Below are 21,202 nucleotides of genomic sequence, written 5' to 3'. Positions count from 1 at the left end.
GACATTTCCTCACGTGGGAAATGTTCCTCTAGCCACTCCAGAGTACTAGACATTTCTATGAGAAAAAAAACATATCATCATTCTTTTTTGTATCTAATTAAGAAAGATTACAAATATATGAGTAAAATGCAGTACACTTACTATTTCAGGTAAGGTGTGTTCTGAGTTGTCTGTAGATCAGATCTGCTGTTGCTCTTAGTTGTGGAGTTTCTGTGAGGTAATCATGTTGGAAGCCTATCTTTCTTCTTTTGGTATATTCCATTTTAGAAAATATTGCATTTAAATGAATGGTTAGTGTGTTATATATATGGGTTACACTTCTTATTTATTACTACATATAATGTGTATGTGTGCTGGTTTGCGAATTTGTAAAATGTTCATATGTTATGATATAACAATTAAACATACCCCCCAGACTATGTGGGCAGTGGTGCTGTTGTCCGAAGATGTCCGCTGACATTAAAAGAGTTTGCGGACATCAAATTCAGTAGAGGGGGTTCAGTATGTACCATATTACATGTATATAAAGTCAGAGTTATTATTGTTAAGTTGTGCTACTAAAAACCTATGAAATTCAGTGAAAAACTTTGTTAAAGGGACGTTATGGTTCCAAGTAAAACCGAAAAACCCCTGAAATTCGCCAGTTATGGTAAGATAAGTAACCATAACTCGCGCCACCACTGTGCACTGCTAAGACTAACACCCACGACATCAAAGATGACATCACTGACATTTCAGGGGTTTTTCCGTTTTACTTGGAACCATAACATCCCTTTAACAAAGTTTTTTCACTGAATTTCAAAGGTTTTTAGTAGCGCAACTTAACCATAACGTCACTTTAACAATGTTTGTTCACTGAATTTCATAGGTCTTTAGTAGCGCAACTTAACCATAACGTCCCTTTAACAAAGTTTTTTCACTGAATATACATATGTATATATATATATATATATATATATATATATATATATATATATATATATATATATATATGTTGGCGGCACCACCTGCAGTCTATTTTCTGCATATAGCCTGCCTTCATGTTTACTTAGTCTACTTGCGTTGCAGTATCTGTACAGTAATAAAATGACTTATATTTTCTTCAGTGATCTTTGCACGTGCAATCTTCATTTCGCACATGAAAGGTTACTCCATTCCTTATTTCATCATCAGATTCCATATGGTCTATGCATGCTCTTCTCTGATCATCCTTCTCAATGCGCCACTATCAACTCCTGTGACGTCGCCAGCCTCTTTTGTCCACTGCTTCACACTTCTTCAGGGATCTCCCCTACAAGACTGTATCTCTCTGCAGGTACATTTCATACGGCTTTCTCAATGGATACCTTGTTTCGAAGATCTTACGCATTATAGGTATCATTATCAGCTTTGTGCATCTTGCAATTTCTGGCTTCCAACATATAGACAGAATAGGGGCGGGACTTCTGGTAGCAGCATTTGGCTCCTCCTCCACAGCCTCATGTAGGAAGATGTTGAACTCATTGACTGGGTTTATGGATCCAAAGGGGGTTTGGGTCCATGTGTACTGCTGCCCTCCCGCAGGTAAAGGTAAGCTTGTACTGGTCTTTCCTATTCATGGGTACTGTCCAGTTAACCGTTGGTCAGGTCAATGGTGGTGTACACCATTTAACCCTCGGATCTGGGCCAGTCCTTGATCGATGTAGGTAAGGAGCCATCTTGACATGTGGACCCGTTTGTTCAACTCCCTCAGGTCTGAACACAGTCTCCATTGGTCGTTTAGTTTGAAGATCCCCAGTAACGGGTTATTGAAGGTACTGTGCAGAGAAATTATCCCACAGGATTCTAAATTCTTAATAATCTCTGAGAGTGACTCCATGGATGCGAGAGGTAACCAGTATTGTAAACAAATACTGGAGCCATCTCGGGGACCGTGGGAATGGTGGTTGAATGAATGGATGTGCGTCCAAAGTCATATGAGTCCGCTGAAAAGATATCTTGGAATTCCAGGAAGATCTGTTTTAGATTATGTCTTTGCTCCTAGGTCTGACAGGCATCAGCAAGATTGATCCTTTCCTTGACCATCTGCTTGAAACCTGGAAAGACCTCAAGGTTGGCAATTTCAGTAGTATCCTCCAGTTGGGTGGAGAGATCTCTTTTGATGGTGTTGACCTGGACAGGGGATTCGAGGTAGTGGTCCTTTACTCTGAACACTACCTCCTCCCTCCTATGTTACAGGTCAACTCTTTTCACAATGTATGGGCAGGAAGAGTACACCAGGAAATTCCTCCCATGCCTGGTAAAAATCTTTTCTGGAGTAATAACGTTGGTGATGTCGAAACAATCATTTGAGATTGGTCCCATGATTTCATTACCTAAATCAATAGAATAATGTGGTGTTCTAGATCTACAAGAAGTGTCTGATTTAAATATAAACCTTGTTGTTGGAGATGGAAATTTAGATTTATATGCGTCCTGATGTTTGAGGTTCTGTCCTCGCTTAATTTTGAGGGTAAGAATACATTGTTGGACCTGTCCTAGGATGGTAACCTCTTCTCACACTTGAACTTCAACTGCAAAAGGCAGCAATTGAGCTGACAGGAATGCTTTTTCAATGTTGTCAAAGTCCATGGGGTCACTCCTCAGTCGGGACCAGGCTTTATTATTAATTAGTTCCAAATTGATTGCAAATCGGTTGAGAATGCCACTTCTCAGATAAAAGGCCGAAGGGACATCGCTCACAACCCAACAATGATGGTCTATACTTTTCTTGCCCATGGACCTTTTTAGTATACACCTGCTATGCAGGTGATGTTTGGAATTTGGGGTTTCCAGACCTAATGCCCACTTGTCAATCAATTTAAATGTGGCAATGGTCTGATCTTCTGGGAGTTTCCTGAATCATTCTTTCACTGATGAAGCTCCTTCCATTATTCAGGCATACTCTGTCGAGCACTGGTTCCTCCCCCCATTAAACTGAATGGGGAAAAACAACTGCTCGCCCTTTTTCTGAATGTCTGTCAGACTTTGAGCAGAGTCTTCCTTGTCTGGTTTCACAGGACTCAAGGTTTCTTCTGATTTTGGATTGGTGCAACATTTTAGGGTGTTCCCTCCCAGTGTGGATTGCCACTTAAAACTGGGAGAAGGTTGATTTTCAAGAATGGAGAAGGGTTGCCATCACCAGTTTGTTATCCCACAGAGATGACAGTGATGTCTGGGACCTGGTTATTTTTTAAATGGAATTCTACATTCTCAGGGCGTTGATCAATTATGTGACAGGTACCATTCAGGCTTACATAATTGGTACTCATTTTTTATTTGATAGGGCGATTAGTCTGAGTCTAGAGGACCTTTTTTACATAGCCGATCAGAGATCGTTCCCCAGTAAACAAGGAGTCACAACAATCACTAGATGTTTCTGCAGGTGGTGTCCAATTTTTTTTGTCCAGATCTGCAGTCCCTTGGATGGAAATATCATTCCCATCAAACTTTTTGAGTTGTCCTGGAAGTGGTGTGAGTGGAATTTGGTGGCCCTCCCTTCATCCTGAGTTAAATTGGCCAAAGGCCACTTTTGACATATGGGTGGCTTGGGATCCAGTATCCACCAGAGCTGATAATTCACACTGACCCTCCACCTTAACCGGTGCATAAAATCTGCCTTCTTTCTCTTCCAAGGTGCAAAGAAAGTATGAGTTATTTGACAGCCTAGTGGTCATTTTCTTAATATTGAACTCTGGGCATTTTTCTGTGTCGGGGTTTGGGAATCTGTAAAAGAAAATGTGCAACTTGAAAGGACACCCCCTCCATTTCACTTCTGTTTGGCTCACATGTTTGGGGTTGATAAGTTTCTGGTTCAGGGTCGGTCTCCATATTTACCCTGTCCCACTCAGGGTCTTTTGACACCCATTTTTCTTTGTAGGGATCCCTATGTTTTTGAAAGACAATGTCTGCCCACCTGAATCCTCAAGGTATTCTTATTTTTCAAAGGGGATAATGCAGAGTTCCTCCACAAAGTGGGTTCTTCTTTGGCCTCTCCTGCTTACCCTTTGCTCTTTGAGTTCTAACACTTTGGGGGTAGAAGAGACTCTCTTAGGCTGAGAGGTTTCTATGGGTTCAGTTTGTGTGAGAAAGGAAGCTTCCTCAAGGGCTTGGCATCTCCTCTCCACCCAGGCCCCCTCCTCCCGAACCTGTGGTTGGGCAAAGGATTCCTCCCGTCATTTCCCCCCTGGGGCATCAGACCCTGGGTGTTGTAGAATTCTGAGAAGCAGGGTGAGGTTGAGAGTTCAACTGAGCCCTCAGCATGTGCCTCAGATCATTGGTCAGTTGCTGGACCTGTTGCTCCAGTTGTGAGACCTTGTTTGGGTGGTAGGGAGGTCGCAAGTCATACATATGCTGCTCCTGAAAGGGGTAACTGTAGCTCGGGTACGGTAAATTCCCCCCATAGTTTTCCACCCTGAATCTACCTTCTCCCAGGTTCAGGGTTCTATTGTCCTGGAACCGGGGAGAGGGAGGAGGATTGTATTTTGAAGTTCTGGTTTGGGGGAATCTGGGGAAAAAAGGTGACATTGGTTGGTGGAGTGATACTTCTCTCCTGATGGAAGTTTGGTTGGGAAGTTTCCCGGGGCAGTTCTACTCATTGTTCTGGGACTCCATCTGACTACCATTCGATTGAGCCGGTTTGGGGGGTCCCTTCTGCTTTTCATTTTGCTTGTTGGCAGGAGGCTTACTTTTAGGCCACCCATTTCCAGATCCAATGGAGGGGTAGTTTTTACCTTTGCCACCTTTGCAGCAGCAGGGGTGTTAGATGGTTCGGGGGTTTTGGTGGTATTTTAACTCTCAGCAGGCTTTTGCACCTCAAAAATCCTGGTGGCCTGTTCAATTACCCAATCCAGGGTCCTATGCACGTGAAAGTCACAAACCAACTGAATCATTATGTATCATGGGAGAGCAGGGAGAGCATGGAAATATGTAGTTATGAACTCTCTACTATTTGTGTTAATTCACCGGGAAGTCTGAGCAAATGCACGCTTTAGCTCCTGCACAAACTTCCTAGGCGCCTGATCTTCCCCATACTGCAAGTTATATGCAGCCTTACAGGCCTCTTGTGTATTCCTGTGGGTGGAAACATGTTTCAGTATAGCCACTTTATAAGTGGACCATTTATGATGACCTTTGTACTCCAGTCCTGCAAAGAAACCGGAGTACTCATGTGAGAACGTCCATTTAGCAAATGCTATAAAATTCACATTATTCCTATTCTGGAATGATGCCATAATCTGCTCATAAAGTTCCAGGTGCTCCCCACCACATAATTGGAATTCTTGTGCTATGGGGTCAGGAAGCTCTTTATGGCTTTGATTTGTCTTATTGGGTCTTTCAGAAAACCCTTGCTCGTCTTCGCTGTCTTTTTCTTCCCATGCACCTGAGTCCATTCACCTTCTGACTCAGAACTGCTACCGGTACTCCCTACCCTGTTTTCTAGGTGCTCCCTATCTCTGTGAGACTGAGAATATCTCCCAGGACAATGGGGTCTGGACTCCTCTCACCTGGACCAAAGTGAACTCTCTGGGTCACTCTCCCTGGAGTTCCTTTTGGGTCCAGGATAGAAACCAGTTTCCTCATCCGTCCTACCAATGAGTCTGGGGAATCCCCTCTTCCCTTGATTATACAGAGGTATTTAGAATGCCCTTCTAGGCTGAGGGTCTGTCTTTTCTCCTTCAGCGAAGTGGGCAAGGTAGCCAATCCAACTCCCTGGGCCCCATTACAACCATGGAGATAGTCATGCCGCTATTTGCGGCTTGGCTACCCCAATACCGGGTACCAGGTCCGGGTTCCCTGAATGGTGAAATACCGGGCCATTCTGACCTTGGAGGGTATTTCCCCATTCAGGGAGCCCGGACCCGGTACATGGGACTTATATAGGTGACGGGGTCAGAGGGATCATTGTTCATGACGGGCCCGTTGTTTGCATCCTGGTCTGCTTGCGGGACCCGCTAAGGACGCCTCGTTTTACCAGGCGTCCTTAGCACGTTCCACGAGGAGACCTCGTAATGAGGCGGTAGGGGGTTAATGGGGCCAGCAGCTCTACCGGCCCTGTTAACCCCCTACCACCAGGGTCGTAATGAGGCCCACTTACTTTCTCCTCATAAGCGTTTTCATGGTCTGAAGTACTTACCATATTATTCTTTACTTCCAAGAACACACTGGTACAGCCACTTAGCCTTCTGTATGGTAAAGATGAATACTCATCAATATCAGAGGGGGACTGGCCTTCTTGATCAGTTGGGCTAGGCCTGGGTAAGTGTAACTGCCTCATGTCACCCTGTGCTTGATAGATGGCATGTATGAGGTTGGTTCCCATTTGTGCAGAAGAGGTTGTGAATGACTGGCTTGAGGCCCCTGTTGGGAAGTGTGCCTCACCTCGACCGGTGGTCCTTGTTCCACATCCTGATTGGTCAGGGTGCCTCAGGTCCTGTTTATAATTTTCAATTTGCTTGGTAAGGTTCTCACCCATGTGTCTCTATTTATTTGCTGTTTGTAGTCAGAGAGCTGGCTTTTGAATTCTGACACTAAGGCCTGATTAATCTCATGCACCTTGCTGTGAGCTACCAACCGATCATCTCTTTGCTGCACCTCTTACTGAAGTGATTCATTCTCCCTCTGTGAGCCTTTTCAGCTGCATGCATGTTCAAGGCACCTTTGCTTCAGGAGACTAATCTATTTTTGTTGTACATCCCTACATTTTGCTGCCTCTAATAGTTGAGCTTCTAATTGCCTCACTCGCTCTACTAACTAATTCCTCTCTTCTCTAATTCTGGTCAATTCCTGAGAACCTGACTGTTCCTTTTCTACCTCCATTTCCCACTGATTTATCCTCTGTAGTACCCATGAAGCAAAGTGACTACGCCACTGCAGAAACGTCAAAGGGATGCACAAGGAACTCACACAACTCTCTCAACTGGATCACCATGTCAGATGCAGAAAACCTTACAGTGCCCATCACGCCACAAGGGGGCCAACCCCCAGGGTTACAGGAGAATATGGCCATGCAAATGCCCAGTCACTTCAATATCTCTGAGACCAGCAATTTGGGTCCAGATGAGACTTTGACGTATGCATTCGGGACATAGCCCCTCTTGATGACAACAGAAAAACATGCCTATTGTCACTGGCCATGGGCCCAAATGTGCGAGATATTGTAGATGACTTTCTAGCTGATGCCATGGACTGATATGTGGGCCTTCGAGCAGCACTCATGGAATACTTCAAACTGCACACTAATGTGGACTATGAGGGCCACCTGTTTCACACCACTAAGCAGAATAAAGGTGAATCGATGGACACTTTCGAGATGCGCATATGCATGGGAATGAATCACTGTGACTTCAACAATATTTCGAACGAGAAAGCACTTTGGTCCCAAATTATTGCAGGATGTGAGTCCAAAGCCTTTCCAAAATGTCCAGAAAACCTTGGTGGCTGGAAGAAATACTGCGGCTGGCCAGATCCGACACAGCTCTGGAGATGCAGGTAGAGGCCACGAGCAACATAAAGGTGTCTGGTACGTCATCATAGTCAATCAACAGAATAGAGACTAACCCAATGCAGAAGGACAATGGTGACCCCTTAAACAACATGGGTATGAGTTCCTGCACAAGGGAGCATGCCCCAACAGCAATGCTTGACGTTTGGGGGGAACAATCATTTTAAAGCATTATGCCAGATGTCCCGCCACCAAGCATGTGGGGAAGGCATCTGTACTATGATACCATGATCCAAGGAGAAGGCTGGCATTATTCAAGTGGGTGCCACAGCCCTACGGGCCCCCTCATAGGAAAGGAAGGAGGAAGGGAGGAAAAATGAAAGAGTGATGCTGGAGTGGTGTTCTCACTGCCTGTCTACATCTTCGCCCAAGAGGAGACTAAAATGATACGTCCACTAACTGGTGGAGCAATTTCAGTCAAACAGTGGTTCTGGCTGCTCGTTGGCTGAAGAAACAAGAAAGAAAGGGTACATCTACATGCTAGCGAATCCCACAGCGAACAAGTAAAGCCCCATCCTGTTGCTAAAAGTCAATGATCTGCTGGCTGAGTTTTTGGTTGACACGGGCGTGACCGTAAATGTTATCAGCAAGGAGGTCTATGGCAACATTCCACACACTCCCAAGCTCAAGCCAGCGGAGGTGAACATTTACCCCTACAGGTCAAAGACCCATCTACCATGCAAAGGATACTTCATGGCAGAGGTCAAATACCATCGACCAAGAAACTACCCATTCATGTAGTGGAGGTTGCCACAGAAAGTGGGTGCAACTTGAGCTTCAAAGCAGTGCTAGATATGGGGCTGTTCCCTGTACTGTATCGACTCATGGTACACAAGTACATAGACTCCTCAGCAGGAATTCAGCAGTTGTTCCCCACGCTCTTCAAAGGCCTAGGGAAATTGAAAATTAGACAAATCAAGCTGCACATAGACCCAGAACATTCCTGTGGTGCAACAATATAGGGGGATCCCTGTGAAAATTCAAAGGCAAGTAGAAGAAGAATTACACAAACTTCTTGAACATGACATCATTGAGCCAGCAGTAGGGCACACGCTGGTAAGGATATGCATTTCAATGGAAGGGATAAATGTGAATTCTGGAAAGGCACCCTAGGATTTTTTGGGCATGTGTTCTTGGCCCAGGGCATGACACCAGACCCTGCAAAAGTGGTGGCACTCTACAATGCAACTCCATTCTCCAACCTGCCGAACTTGTGCTCAATACTGGGGTTTGCAAGTTACTGTACCACCAACAGTCACGACTTTGCATCAGCGATCGAGCCATTAACTGCCCTCAGGAAGAAACAGGTCCCATTCACGTGGTCGGACCAAGCAGCTTTTCAAACCATTTGTCAGTGCATATCATCTACTAAAACATTCAACACTGCAGGAGTATTGGAACTAACCATGGACAACCTCCCGTGACTATGTGTTAGTGGCCACGGATGAGTACTGCTGATTTCCAGAGGTTCAACTGGTGAGTTCCATTGCAGCATACCACACCATCCCGGATTTCAACAGGATCCTTTGGTGTGCCATACCTAGTCTATTTGAACAATGGGCCCTCGTTTACAGGTCAGGACTTCAAGACCTTTGCCGAGTACATGGGGTTCAAGCAGTGGAGGGTAACACCTATCTGGCTCCAAACTAATGGGACAGTGGAGCATTTCATGAGCAACATCAAAAGAAAAATTCAGATTGCTCACATGACCGGAGAGCAGGTGGAAAAGACATTGCACCAACTGCTTCGGGACTATCAAAATACCCCTCACAGTTTGACGGGCAAAGCACTGTCTGAGATAATGCTTGGGTGGAAAATCAGGACATGCCTAGCCCACCTCACCAACCCAGAGGAAGCATATGCGGAAGATCAGAGCATAAGGGAGTGTGACACCCAAGCCAAAGAGAGCATGAAGCATCACGCTGATGCCAAGAGGCAGGCCTCTGAGGAGGATATACAGCCAGGGGACACAGTGATAGTGTGGCAGCCATGTACCCACAAGCACACTGCAGCGTTCAACAGCACGCTGTTGACAGTCAGACAAGTGAAAGGGTCTCTCATAACTACTGGTGATGAACGAAGGTACGTGCCTAGGAATTCCTCACATTTTAGGAAAGTAGTCAGGACAGTGTTGAGAAGATCTGAGGGTGATGAGACAGATGAGGAGTGTCTCAACACCCCCAATGAAGGCGATGGAGAGGAGTCTGCCATGGAGGACCTTCCGGTTGGCCTGAGATTGGAAAGGGGTCAGCTGAGTGGCTCTGGTCAGCCCCTGAGCGCTAGAAATAGACCTCATAGACAGAAATGGAAATGGACTAGATGTTAACCATATGTTTAAAAAGGAGGGAGGGAGGTTGTAGTGTCGTGAAGCCACGACCCACGTCACGTGTGAAGGGAAGGAGCCGGAAGGCACGGGAGAGCATGGTGGATGGAAGGGGAGGGCCATGGGAGTTGCAGGCAGTTAGAGTTGTCACACAGCGAATACAGTGGTAGAAGAGTGATTTGAGCAAAATGATTCCTCTGTTTTTTGTAAAGGCAGCTGTGGTGTGAGAGGCGTAAACATATAGAACAGCAAGCAATCACGTCTAGCTACCCACCTCAACCACACTAAAGCTGTAGGGTAAACTGCTCAACCTGAGGTAATTAATATCATCAAGTTACATGTTCGACCGAGGGCATTATATCAAACAATCATATTTTAATTTTATATCCCTCAAACAATTAATATAAAAAAACATGTAAAAAAAACCAATACATGCGCAAGTTGTTGACCAATTGACACAAAAAAGTGGAATCAAATTCACACTTTTAGCTGTTTTTCTCACAAGTGCAAATGTAAGTCATATGCATTGTTTTATTACATGGTGTTAGTAACAGTGAATGAGACCATGTCAAGATATTAAAAAAACATGGGGTGACAGAGTCTACAATCTAGTGTGTTTCTGGGACAAGGGGCAGCACTGTCGTAGTCTGAATTTCATTAGTGGTGTCCCAGGGCCCGTATTCAGGACGCAGATGGTTTAGAGAAATGGTTGATTACACAGAATGTATGGTACCTATGCATCAGTGTTGAGACCTAGGGACAAATAAAATTAACTGAGTTTGAGATATTCTCTTAAAAAGGAACTAGTTGGTAGTCACATGAACATTGTAAATGGAACAGTAGGAGTCCTACTAACCTTATATCCATTTCTTTTAAGGTGTGGAGGGCAAGATGATTCGAATTATCAGTGGAACCTAATAAGGGGTTTGGACATCTGGGTTAATCTGCAACTGTGAACAAATGCATATTGGTGGTCAATGGTTCTATATCTATGAGCACATTGTTACCACTTTTTGTGTGTGTATCGACGGGTAAATAAATACATTATTACCGTCTTTGATTGATGCGAGCAGTGACGGGACTTCCAGTAGCAGGTGTGGAAGATAAGTACTCCCCGAAACAGCGGGCTGGGGACTGCGTGTCCCACAATGCACAGTCAGAACCTATGCAAAACACAAGAAAGGATGTGTTGGAACTGAGCATCATACTTGCTGGTGCTGTATATACCCATATACATCTAGGTTATCTACAAATCAAGTACTCACTTCAATCCAAATATGGTAAGTAAAGACGTGATCCGACAGCAAGAAACCCCACACGTAACATATGAGCGCGGGTGCTGCAGTCAGTGTTTTCAACCTGTGGTATCAGAAGTAATAGCGCCAATTAGTAAATTGCGCCTTCATACCGAACGGTTTACAGTAGTGAAGGTAAAGAGGTGGAAAAACACCCTGGCAATGCGAGTTTACTTACAGACTCCTGTGTTAGAAGCGAGACATGCAAAACGGATGACGGACTGTAGCCGTTTTAGATATCTAATTGATGCTGTCACTGCCTCTCTGCTTGAGGTTTACTAAACAGCGAGGACGGGACTGGTACTCTGTTGTAAAGCACCTTTCCAAAGTGAAACCGATGCGCCATCTTAGAGTTTGAGCCAGATGTAATGGGATATACATCAAGCATGTGATCCAAGCAGCAACAATGGTTGCGCATTACTTATGAAGTTCTGGAAATGAAAACATGAGTGCAGACACTTCCTTCCTCTGTGTTTATGGTTCGCTTCACGGGTGAAAACAGCAGTGGTGTAATGCTATACACTAAATAGCACAGGAAGACCCAGTGCGCCATCTTAGTGCGTGGATCATACTGAGAGTTTTATATCACAAATAAAGTGGAAATTATCCAAACAGCAGCAAACGCTGTCCATTGTGCATTCAATATCCATCAGGGATACATGTGTGTCAAAAAAGCAGGAAGTGTGTAACTCCATTTGGATAGTAAACATGATACCTACAGAGTAACTCCATGGGATGAAGCACAGAGGGGACCCAACCAGTGTGATATAAGATAGTCAAAGGAGTTTATTGCCCGATGGAAGGGGGCACAGAACCCACTTAAGAGACCTGGCGGTTTTTATTATTAATATAATGATCACAAAAAGGGAGAGCCCGGTATTAATGGACAAATAGGCTCCATTCAACCACTATGTTTAATCCAGTTTGGGCAGTTTTAAGATCATAGATCCATTTCTGCTCCAATTTTTTAAGGGACAAGTCCCTGTTACCACCTTGTGGGTGAGATTGCGTGGTCTGTATTACAAACCAGAAAATGTCTTCACAAGTGTGTTTTGCCTCTAGGAAGTGGGTAACGAGGGGCTTATCAGGTGTCCCATTCCGAATTGCTGAACGGTGTTCACCTATTCGTAATTTTACGGATCTTATTGTTTTGCCCACATACAAAAGCCCACAAGGGCATCTTATCCCGTATACTACCCACTTGGTGAGACAGTTGGAGAAAGACCTGTATTTCCACAGACAACCCTTTAGGTCAATCTCTTTCATATTGTTGGTGAGATGGCACACCGAACATTGACCTCATTTAAAGTGTCCATAAACTGGGGGCAAATCCCACAGTACGGACTGGGTCGATGTAACAGTTTTGTTTGTTGGATAAGTATGGATCAATTTGTCCCGGAGATTAGGCATCCTCTTGAATGCAAATCTCGGGCACTTAGGCCTCAAGTCTTCTGTTTGGACAGTTTTCCAGTCCTTTAATATAATCCTTCTCAGATCATTACTTATCGGCGAGAAGGATGAGATGCATGTAATTCTCTCTTCTTTAGATCTTATTTGTTTTTTCAGGATGACTTCTCGATTCATATTCCGAGCTCGTTTCATGGATCTCTTAATTATCTTACATGGGTACTGTCTATTCTGCAGTTTGGTACTTAGTTCGCGGCTGTTTATTTTAAAATCCTCGATCTTATCACAGTGAATAAAGACATGTTTAACCTGCTCCTGTGTCCGCGCGTGATTGCATGTGTCATCAGGTATCATTTGGGTCTAAATGTTAAGGCCAGGGAAGACTCCTGCCTTGGAAAGCACAGCGTCCTGAAGCACCAAGTCTTGCCTAACGTTCCGCAGTGTGATTTGTGTATCTGGTGCCTGAAGAAAACATCAAAAGGGTACATTAGAAGACTAATCCGGGAAGTAATCAGACTGTTGCAAATTGCTGCATCTGGGACAGTCATTTCTTAACCAAGAGTGGCTCAGCAATTACATCTATGGACCTGAATCTGGGAAGACAATCCTAGATGCGCGGGGAGACAGCAACTATGACAAGTTGGTTCCATGCATTTGTTTTCCTGGTAATAGATTAACATATCCAAAGAAAAGGCTTCAAAAACTAAACGAATCGACGCAACAACATCGAACACATTTCTTTTTTTTAATGTTTCACAGTAAAAACTAACGTATACAACAGATGGGTTTATCTGCCAAAGCATGACGGAAGCGTGAGAGGGAAACTAGTGCCGAATTAAAAATGAACAGGTAGCAGAAGATGTAAATATATGACGGATGCAATTATTAAACACAATTAAAATAAGCACAAAAAAGAACCATGTGGTGATAAGGGTCTTTGTATGTGTTCCCCTCCTCCAGGTTCTATCTGGAGCTAATGTAGAAAACATTCTGACACCACCTCTGCCAAATCCCAATATCAGGAAATCATTGATGTGAACCTCATTCTAAATAAATGCATACATAAAAATCATAAAGAACCTCATTCACTGGGAATTAAGGAGTCTGTTTTTCTGCACTGTAACAATGCTTAAAGCTCTTGGGGCAAAATGACAACACATTCACACATGCATACATGCTGTTTATACTTGTACCATCACATTAGCACCACAACAGATATTGTGCAACTGCACTTGCACACCGCGTTTGCACATGTGCAAATGTAAATAATGCCTCACCAGTGCAATATTCAGCCTGGCCTGTTGTATATTTCTATTTTAAAAAAAAAAGTATCAAAGTCCATCTATGATAGCGCTCATTCGTTTGACACTTTGATTCTAAATTATTTGACCATTAATGAATAGCTCGCTAATAAATGCTACTTTGTAATTGAAATGCAGAGAACTGCACAGTGGGAGCGTTCATTATCAGCAGCGGACTTGAAATGGCGGGGGCTGAAGTGCAGTGTGATGTTGGAAAGTCTGGGGAGGCGTAACGGGCCCTTTAGATCTTAAACACAAGACGCAACCACAATCCGCAATCCGCGGCTTTTGAAACTGAAAGAGGAAGCTGACCTCATTTAATCCATGTGGGCTGAGTGTTTGATGTTCACAGACTCTTTCTTAATGTGGAAGGAATGCACTATAAAGAAGCCCTGCTGCAGCTTTCATCCGCGTGGACTAGTTATTTTCATATTATCCCTCATGATTAACGAATTCCATCAGGGCCTCCATGCAAAATTTGCACATTCTGGGCTGATGGCTAATTAACTAAAAGTGCCAGATATCGTGTGACCTTCAGGTGTAAGAATCGTGGTGTAGTAAGTAACAGTGTTTGCACATCATTTATGCTACCCTGTGTTCTGCACTCAAGTGACAAGCATGTTGCCACGTTCACCCGGAGCTAGATACAATGTGGCGACTGAAAGTGTTGCAAGTCTTTTCTTCTTCATGTAAACATCTGTAAATTGTTTCTTGTGTGTTGTCACAGATTCTTTGGAAGCTGTTACATTGTGATGCTTGACAATCATGTAAATTGGTTTTAACAAAAATGCCCTGCCTGCTGTTGTCTTTATGCAGAGAGAAAGCTCAGTGATACAGTGCTCTTCGATTGGGTGTTTTTTAAGGAATACCTTTTAGAGCACTGTAAACACCCTAACATATTGAAATGTATCTGTTAAATGCTTTGAAGATAGCATTGGCAAAGCACACAGGCCCGGAATTGTAAATGTAGAGGGTTGGATTTTTCGCTGAACCACTATTAGTTTTGCCAATGCATATCAGTGCAGATTTGCCCTCCAGTACAGTTGCCACATCACAACGTCTGACACATTGATGAGCTTCATGTCTGGCCTTATTTTTTTATTTTTCTTTCTCTGACCAACACCTGCCACGAATGCTCATGAAATTAGCCAGATTTCATGTGCATTCCCATTATGACCCTAAAAATCAGACAACAGGACTCAGGAGTCATATTGGAAATGGACAAAGCAAGACTATGGACCTCATTACAAGCATGGTGGTCCGCGAACTACTGTAGTACCCGGACCACCAGACTACGAGCTGGGGTCACGGGCACCTGCCAGCTCGCCAGGTCTGACCTGGCATGCAGAGCGGCATCCGCGAGTACAGCACGTCGGATGCACCAGCACCTCTCTGAATGGTGCCTGTGCACCCGACGTCCCATTCCCATTTAGCCCTATGGGGCCGAATGGGGATGGGGAGTCCCTCATTACCGGCACCCGTGAATGGGCAATTACCGGGTCTGCCAAACTCGGCATGACCCGGTAATTGCCCCTTTGCGAGTGCCGGAAAAAAATAGATACTGGCGGCAGCCATGACTGTACTACAGGTACGGCTACCGCCAGCCTCGAAATGAGGCCCAATGTGTACTGTCTAGTTGCAAGCATTATAAAGTGAAAGCATCCTATCAACCCACTGCCCAAGCTAATAACCCAACCCTCCTCCAATTCACCTTCCTTATATCCCTTCACAGGCTTGTCCCCCTACATTGGTCATAAATCTGTTTAGGTATCCCTTCCCCCTTTTATAATAATAGAACACATTGTAGACAATCATAGTCATTCTTCGTATTTCATCTATCCTACTCAGACGCGTGGTTCTTCACTTCTGGGTCAGTCGCTCTAATCTGACCATATCTGAAGTCGTCATCCTCAGGTTATGGGTGTGGGGCTGACGACCCCTGGCGCACATCTGGTTGAGAATAGTACCCCATTATCCAAGCAGCAGTACAATCCAAGATGGTGGTACGGGTGTCCATCACCCAGTGAATCCGAGAGCTTCCAAAAGCGATGCCTCAGCAGTCCTTTAGAAGATATCTGTTTTAGTATATCTTGCCGCAATTATTACCAACATCCGATATCTGGAGATGTTCTTATTCAATGTCTGTTGTGGCGGGCAAGAAGAAGGATATAGACGAGCGTATTCCATTTCCAGGGTTTTTATTTTATAAAATAAAATAAGTAAATGCCTAGATATCCCAAAGCTATGGTTTTTCTCTGTCTAACACAAACTAACTAAGGTGCTTGTCAGTTGTTGTTCAGGCAAAAGGAAGAACTGTCCTCAGTCCAAAACTAATCTATTCTGTCCTTATCACTATTCAGAAAATAACTAAGGCACAGGAGAATTACTCCCTTCTCCTGTGTTCTGCTTCTCAGCAAAGTCACTTTAGTAGTTGATTTGCAGGTAGTTCTTTGCAACTACTTTCACTAGTTCATAGAGTTCAGAAATAGGAGTCTTTCATTTGTATAATGTGTCCTTGACACTGTGCTTTTCCCTTCTGAGGTTACTTATCTCTATTTCTTGGGTTTCTATATTTATTGCTCTTCCTTGACTTAATGTCCACTTTTTCCATGGTTGGTCCAGTTAGCAACACTTTCAACAGGTGTCTTAATGTGCTTACACTCTTCTCTATTACCTGTACAAGTATGGAGGTTCCAGTGTTGATTGTCACTTGATGTCCACTTTTCACTCTTACTGAGACAAGTATGATTCTGCCAGTAATGATTATCACTTCACTTCCAGTCTTCCCTCTTACTGGGATGAGTATGATTCAAATACTCCTTATATTTGTATCCCTCCCGGGTGTCCAGCTGTACCTGTTACCACCTTTGCTTGGGGTTAGGGTTGTGTTGGGGTTTGCCTCATGACTCACCAATGGAATTTACAAAAGTAGTCAAAAAAGGAGTGTAAGTAGGCAAGAAGTAACACCGGTTTATTCAGGGCCCAGACGCAGATGGGACAGCTATATTCAAACAGATTGCGGAACAGAACTGTGTGAAAAGGCAAAAATCTAAAACATCGATAACACTCAAGATAATTAACATTAGTAGCTTTGCAACATGTTAAAATCTCCCCATGCCAAGCTGATTGGTGCTCACACATTATACCCTTATAGAAAAACATACATTATGTTCTGTAATTTGGTCTACAAACCTTCCCACACCACCCTTAATTACAATATGTAACATCACAATCCAACACCCACTTCCCACATTATAATGACAATTCATTGAAACATCTAAGTTCTCATGAGAAACGCTTTCTCCCATGGCACTGTCAGAGCCTTGAACCACGGACATACTGCTATACAAAGGTTTCATATTAAGAACTCTTCGGCCTTCTTCCCAGGCAAAACGTACTAAGGGGCAATTTGAAACCACTGCGCTTTGCAAATCATTTTGAAATATAAAATGGTTATGCCCTTCCTTGCCTGTCAGTGGGACCCACGGGATTTAATCTGTGACCCGAAATAATTAAAGCGTATTGTTTGCTTCTTACGATACCAGCCTGGGATCGTGAGACCCCCGATCTGTTACGAGCGACCGCGGCTTTATTGCAGATTAATAAAAGCTAGCAAGTGTTCTGTTATACTTTAGTTTGGTTAGACTTACCTGTGCCCCTGCATTTCTTTTATATGTGAGTTACTTTTATTTTGGGCTTGACTTGTATAATGATTAAAAGGAGCCCATTCCCCTTGTACAGTGCTACTCTTGCAATTGGTAAGTGCCCACCTTAGCACAGTGCAGAACTTGCATTTTTATTACATTATTCTCCCCTTTCATTGATCTAGCATTAACTAACTATTTTCATCCCTCCCGTTCCCTTTCTGCTACTTTGTGAATCCACATTTTTGCCAATCTTGTCATGGCCCCCCTCACAATCTCATTCCATCCATCCAGAGTTTCTACCATCCATATACACCCTGTTCTGTCCTTTAGGCATGAAATCCAAAATGTTGGTAGTTTTCTAAATCTGCTGGCTGTCTAAATACCCACCCATCAGAATCCCCTTCTTAATTTTCCCCAATTTCTTTATCTCCACCCTTCTTTTCAGTAGCCTTTTTATCAACACTTAAGGGTAAAACAAATGCCTTTTTTCTTTTTAGAATATAATCGAAAAAAGCTCATAATAATGCAAAAGGTGACGAGAATGAGCACCAACATGGGGACAGTCACTCAAAACAGTTTTGGAAGCCAGGTGGGTACCCATGAGAAAATCTAACTAGCTGCTTCATTGCACTCCATTAACTTCACTGGTCATTTTTGTGTATGTACACTGTTATGGCTGCTTTCAATGTTCCATTTGGAGCTTCTCCAACGTGTATATTTGTGCAACAGCTGCTCCCAGTCTTTGCACATACCCGTCCCTCGATAGCCGTTAACCGGTCCAGCACGTACCTGTTTTCGAGGGCCACCATATGCAGTGCCCTCATCTCCTCCTTAATTGCATTCAAACCCTTTGCTGTTGAATTTGACAGTAGTGAGGTAAAAAACATTGCAGCCATGGAGAAATGTCTTTATTCATCAGGCAGAGCAGCCACGTTTTCTGTGCTTTTCTTTGAATCATAATTATTTGCATGTTTCTTTCTTCTTATTGATTTTCGTTCCTTCTCTTGCTGTGCCATTTTTCCTTGCAATGCAATTTTCATGTTACTGCTTTTTCGAGGCACCACCAGTGCAGGACTGTGCAATGTGACAAGAGCACCAACACCATTCCAGTCAGGCGGAAACTGGGCATAAGCCTTCAATCCACAGGCCCAATATACGTCCATCACCGCAGCAGTCTCTTGCATCAGAGCTGCATTCTGCATCACCTTGGTGCATCCAGTGTTAGTACCTAGGTAGGTAGGCCCACTTCACCTGAAACACAAAGGGAAGTGTGTAAGCTTGTGATGTCAGCTGGTTGATGCTATTCATATAACCAAGTCAATGCATATACATATTTTCCCCAAATAACCCTGCACCTATTGTTCACCATGGCAGCCACGTTTTGTTCAAAACCTTCCAATCCCATAGAACGACATTGCATTATTCCCCCCATTTGTCCCCAGACCACACTGATCCCTCTACCCTCTTCGATGGCCTTGTATGACACCAGGGTATGCTTTGCCCTTCTTTACTTGTGCAACATAATCTCTTGTGGTCTCTTATTTGTAATGTCCCTTGCTTAGGACTTTCTTTCACATATTCCACTGCCTTATGCCGGGTTTCCTCATGTTCAATCATTATGGTTAATTTCACAAAATTGTCTTCCTAAACCTTTTCACCTTTATCCACCCACTGAATCATTACCTTTTGTTCCTGGAATAAACTTCTAGTTTTGCAGAGTGACAGGTGCATCAGGCATTGTGCTTCCTCATAAGACACAGCTTGGGGTGGAACATGTTTGGCACTCCTATTATGTGTGGCATGACAGAGCAGAAGTAGCAAGTGCCATTTGCCCTTTCTCTCCCTACATATAACATCTCGTCATACCAAACATTTCCTGTTGATGAATCTGGCTCTCCTTCAGTGCCATGATGAAAAGCTTCCTTATTCATTAAAATCCTTTTTTCCCTGTCGATATTTAAATTCAATCGGGTTGCACTTTTTTCTCTTAAAACCAAATAAATCAAAAGTATTAATCTTATACTAAAACATATTAATATCATCACACTCCAACACACTGAAAGCCTCATTTTCTTCTTCATTAAAATATTTTCTTTAAGACATTTTCATCATTGACTTTTGCTGGTTTTCGATATAGTCTAAAAACAGAGAAGACGCTTAAATAAATCTCCCTTATACTTCCCATCATTTTGTGCTTGGGAGATGGATCTCTTGTCTTTGCACACATCTGTGATGTAGACCCATCCTCCCCATCCTTCGATCTTTAACACTGTGGGATTTGAATAGATCATGGTATGTGGGCTGGTGAAGCGCTCTTCCTCCCATTTGCGAATGTGATTCTTGACGAATATCTTCTCCCCTGGGTAAATAGGTTCTGCTGGTGGAAATTGTCCTGATTGTCTGGTTTGAGCTTGAGGCTTCGTCTGCAAAGATTTGTATCAAAAGAGATTTTGTAAGTTCTTTGAGATATTCATCAAATTCCTCCCACGGAATGCAAGAAGACGAATGTGCATCAGAGATTTTATGCGACGACGGAATAGACGCAGGCATTCTCTACCCTGTAACAATCTCATGAGGAGTCAAGTGATTACCTCCTCCCGGCATATTGCACAGTGCAAACAAAGCAAGAGGCAAGCAATGCACCCAGGATATTCCAAGCATTTGCATAAGATTTGCCAATCACATTTTAAGCAGTCCATTCTTCTTTTCTACTGAACTGTTGGCTTGTGGATGGGAAACCATGCATAGTTTATGTTCGATCCCCAGGAATGTTGTGATTTCCTTAATGAGGTAATAAGCAAAATGCTGACCATTGTAAAAATTAATTTCATCTGGGACACCCCACCTTGGGAACCCCTCTCTTACATGAAATTTGGCCACAGAGCAGGAGTCATTATGGGTACAGGGACCAGCCTCAAACCAATTTGAAAATTGACACTCAGCTACAAGCAAGTACCTATAAGAGGTACAACACTCTCGCATATCAACATCGTCAATATGCAAGAGCCGGAAGCGGCTTTCCGGTCACAGTAATGTTCCCTGCACAACTCTCAATGTGTGACCTGGCAAATACTTTTGGCATATCATGCAGTTATTTACAAACTCCACAACATTCTCATTCAGACTGGGTATAAACCAGTCCTCACATATCCCTGCACCAAGTGCTCTATCAATACGTGGGCAGGGTAGTGAAGCTTTTCCAATGCCACCCGCAACAAGTTCCTTGGCATGACCACTTTTCCTGTGCTATCCTGCCACCATAACAAATAAGTTCAGTTGGGAAAAAGAGCATTCTCTGCTCACCCACAACTCGTTATCATAATCTGATGCTTCTCCATGCAATTCTATTATCTGCAGTATTAGGGTTGTATTAACGTTTCTGATAATTCATCTTTTCATTTGATCACTTTTAGTGCTGGTCATAGGTGTATTTTTTATTTTATGCCAGGGAACAGCACATGTGTACCTCCTGATAGATATGTTGTTTCTTTTGTGGCTTTATCTGCTCTTTCGTTTACTAATGAAATAAAATATTGCCCTCCTGTGTGGGCCATGCAGTTTATTAGAGCTAGTTCTACTCGGAGTGATAATATCTCTAATAATTTACTGAGTTATTCTGTCTGCTGAACAGGTGTATCATCACTTCTTTTTAACCCTCTGCTTTCTCATCTTGCTAGCCCTGAATGCACTATGGAAGTAACATAGGC

This window comes from Ambystoma mexicanum, chromosome 6p (genome assembly GCF_040938575.1).
Source record: "Ambystoma mexicanum isolate Mex_15411 chromosome 6p, UKY_AmexF1_1, whole genome shotgun sequence".
NCBI classification, from domain to species: Eukaryota; Metazoa; Chordata; class Amphibia; order Caudata; family Ambystomatidae; genus Ambystoma; species Ambystoma mexicanum.
The sequence above is the reverse complement of the archived record's forward strand: the minus strand, read 5'-3'. Positions refer to the sequence as shown.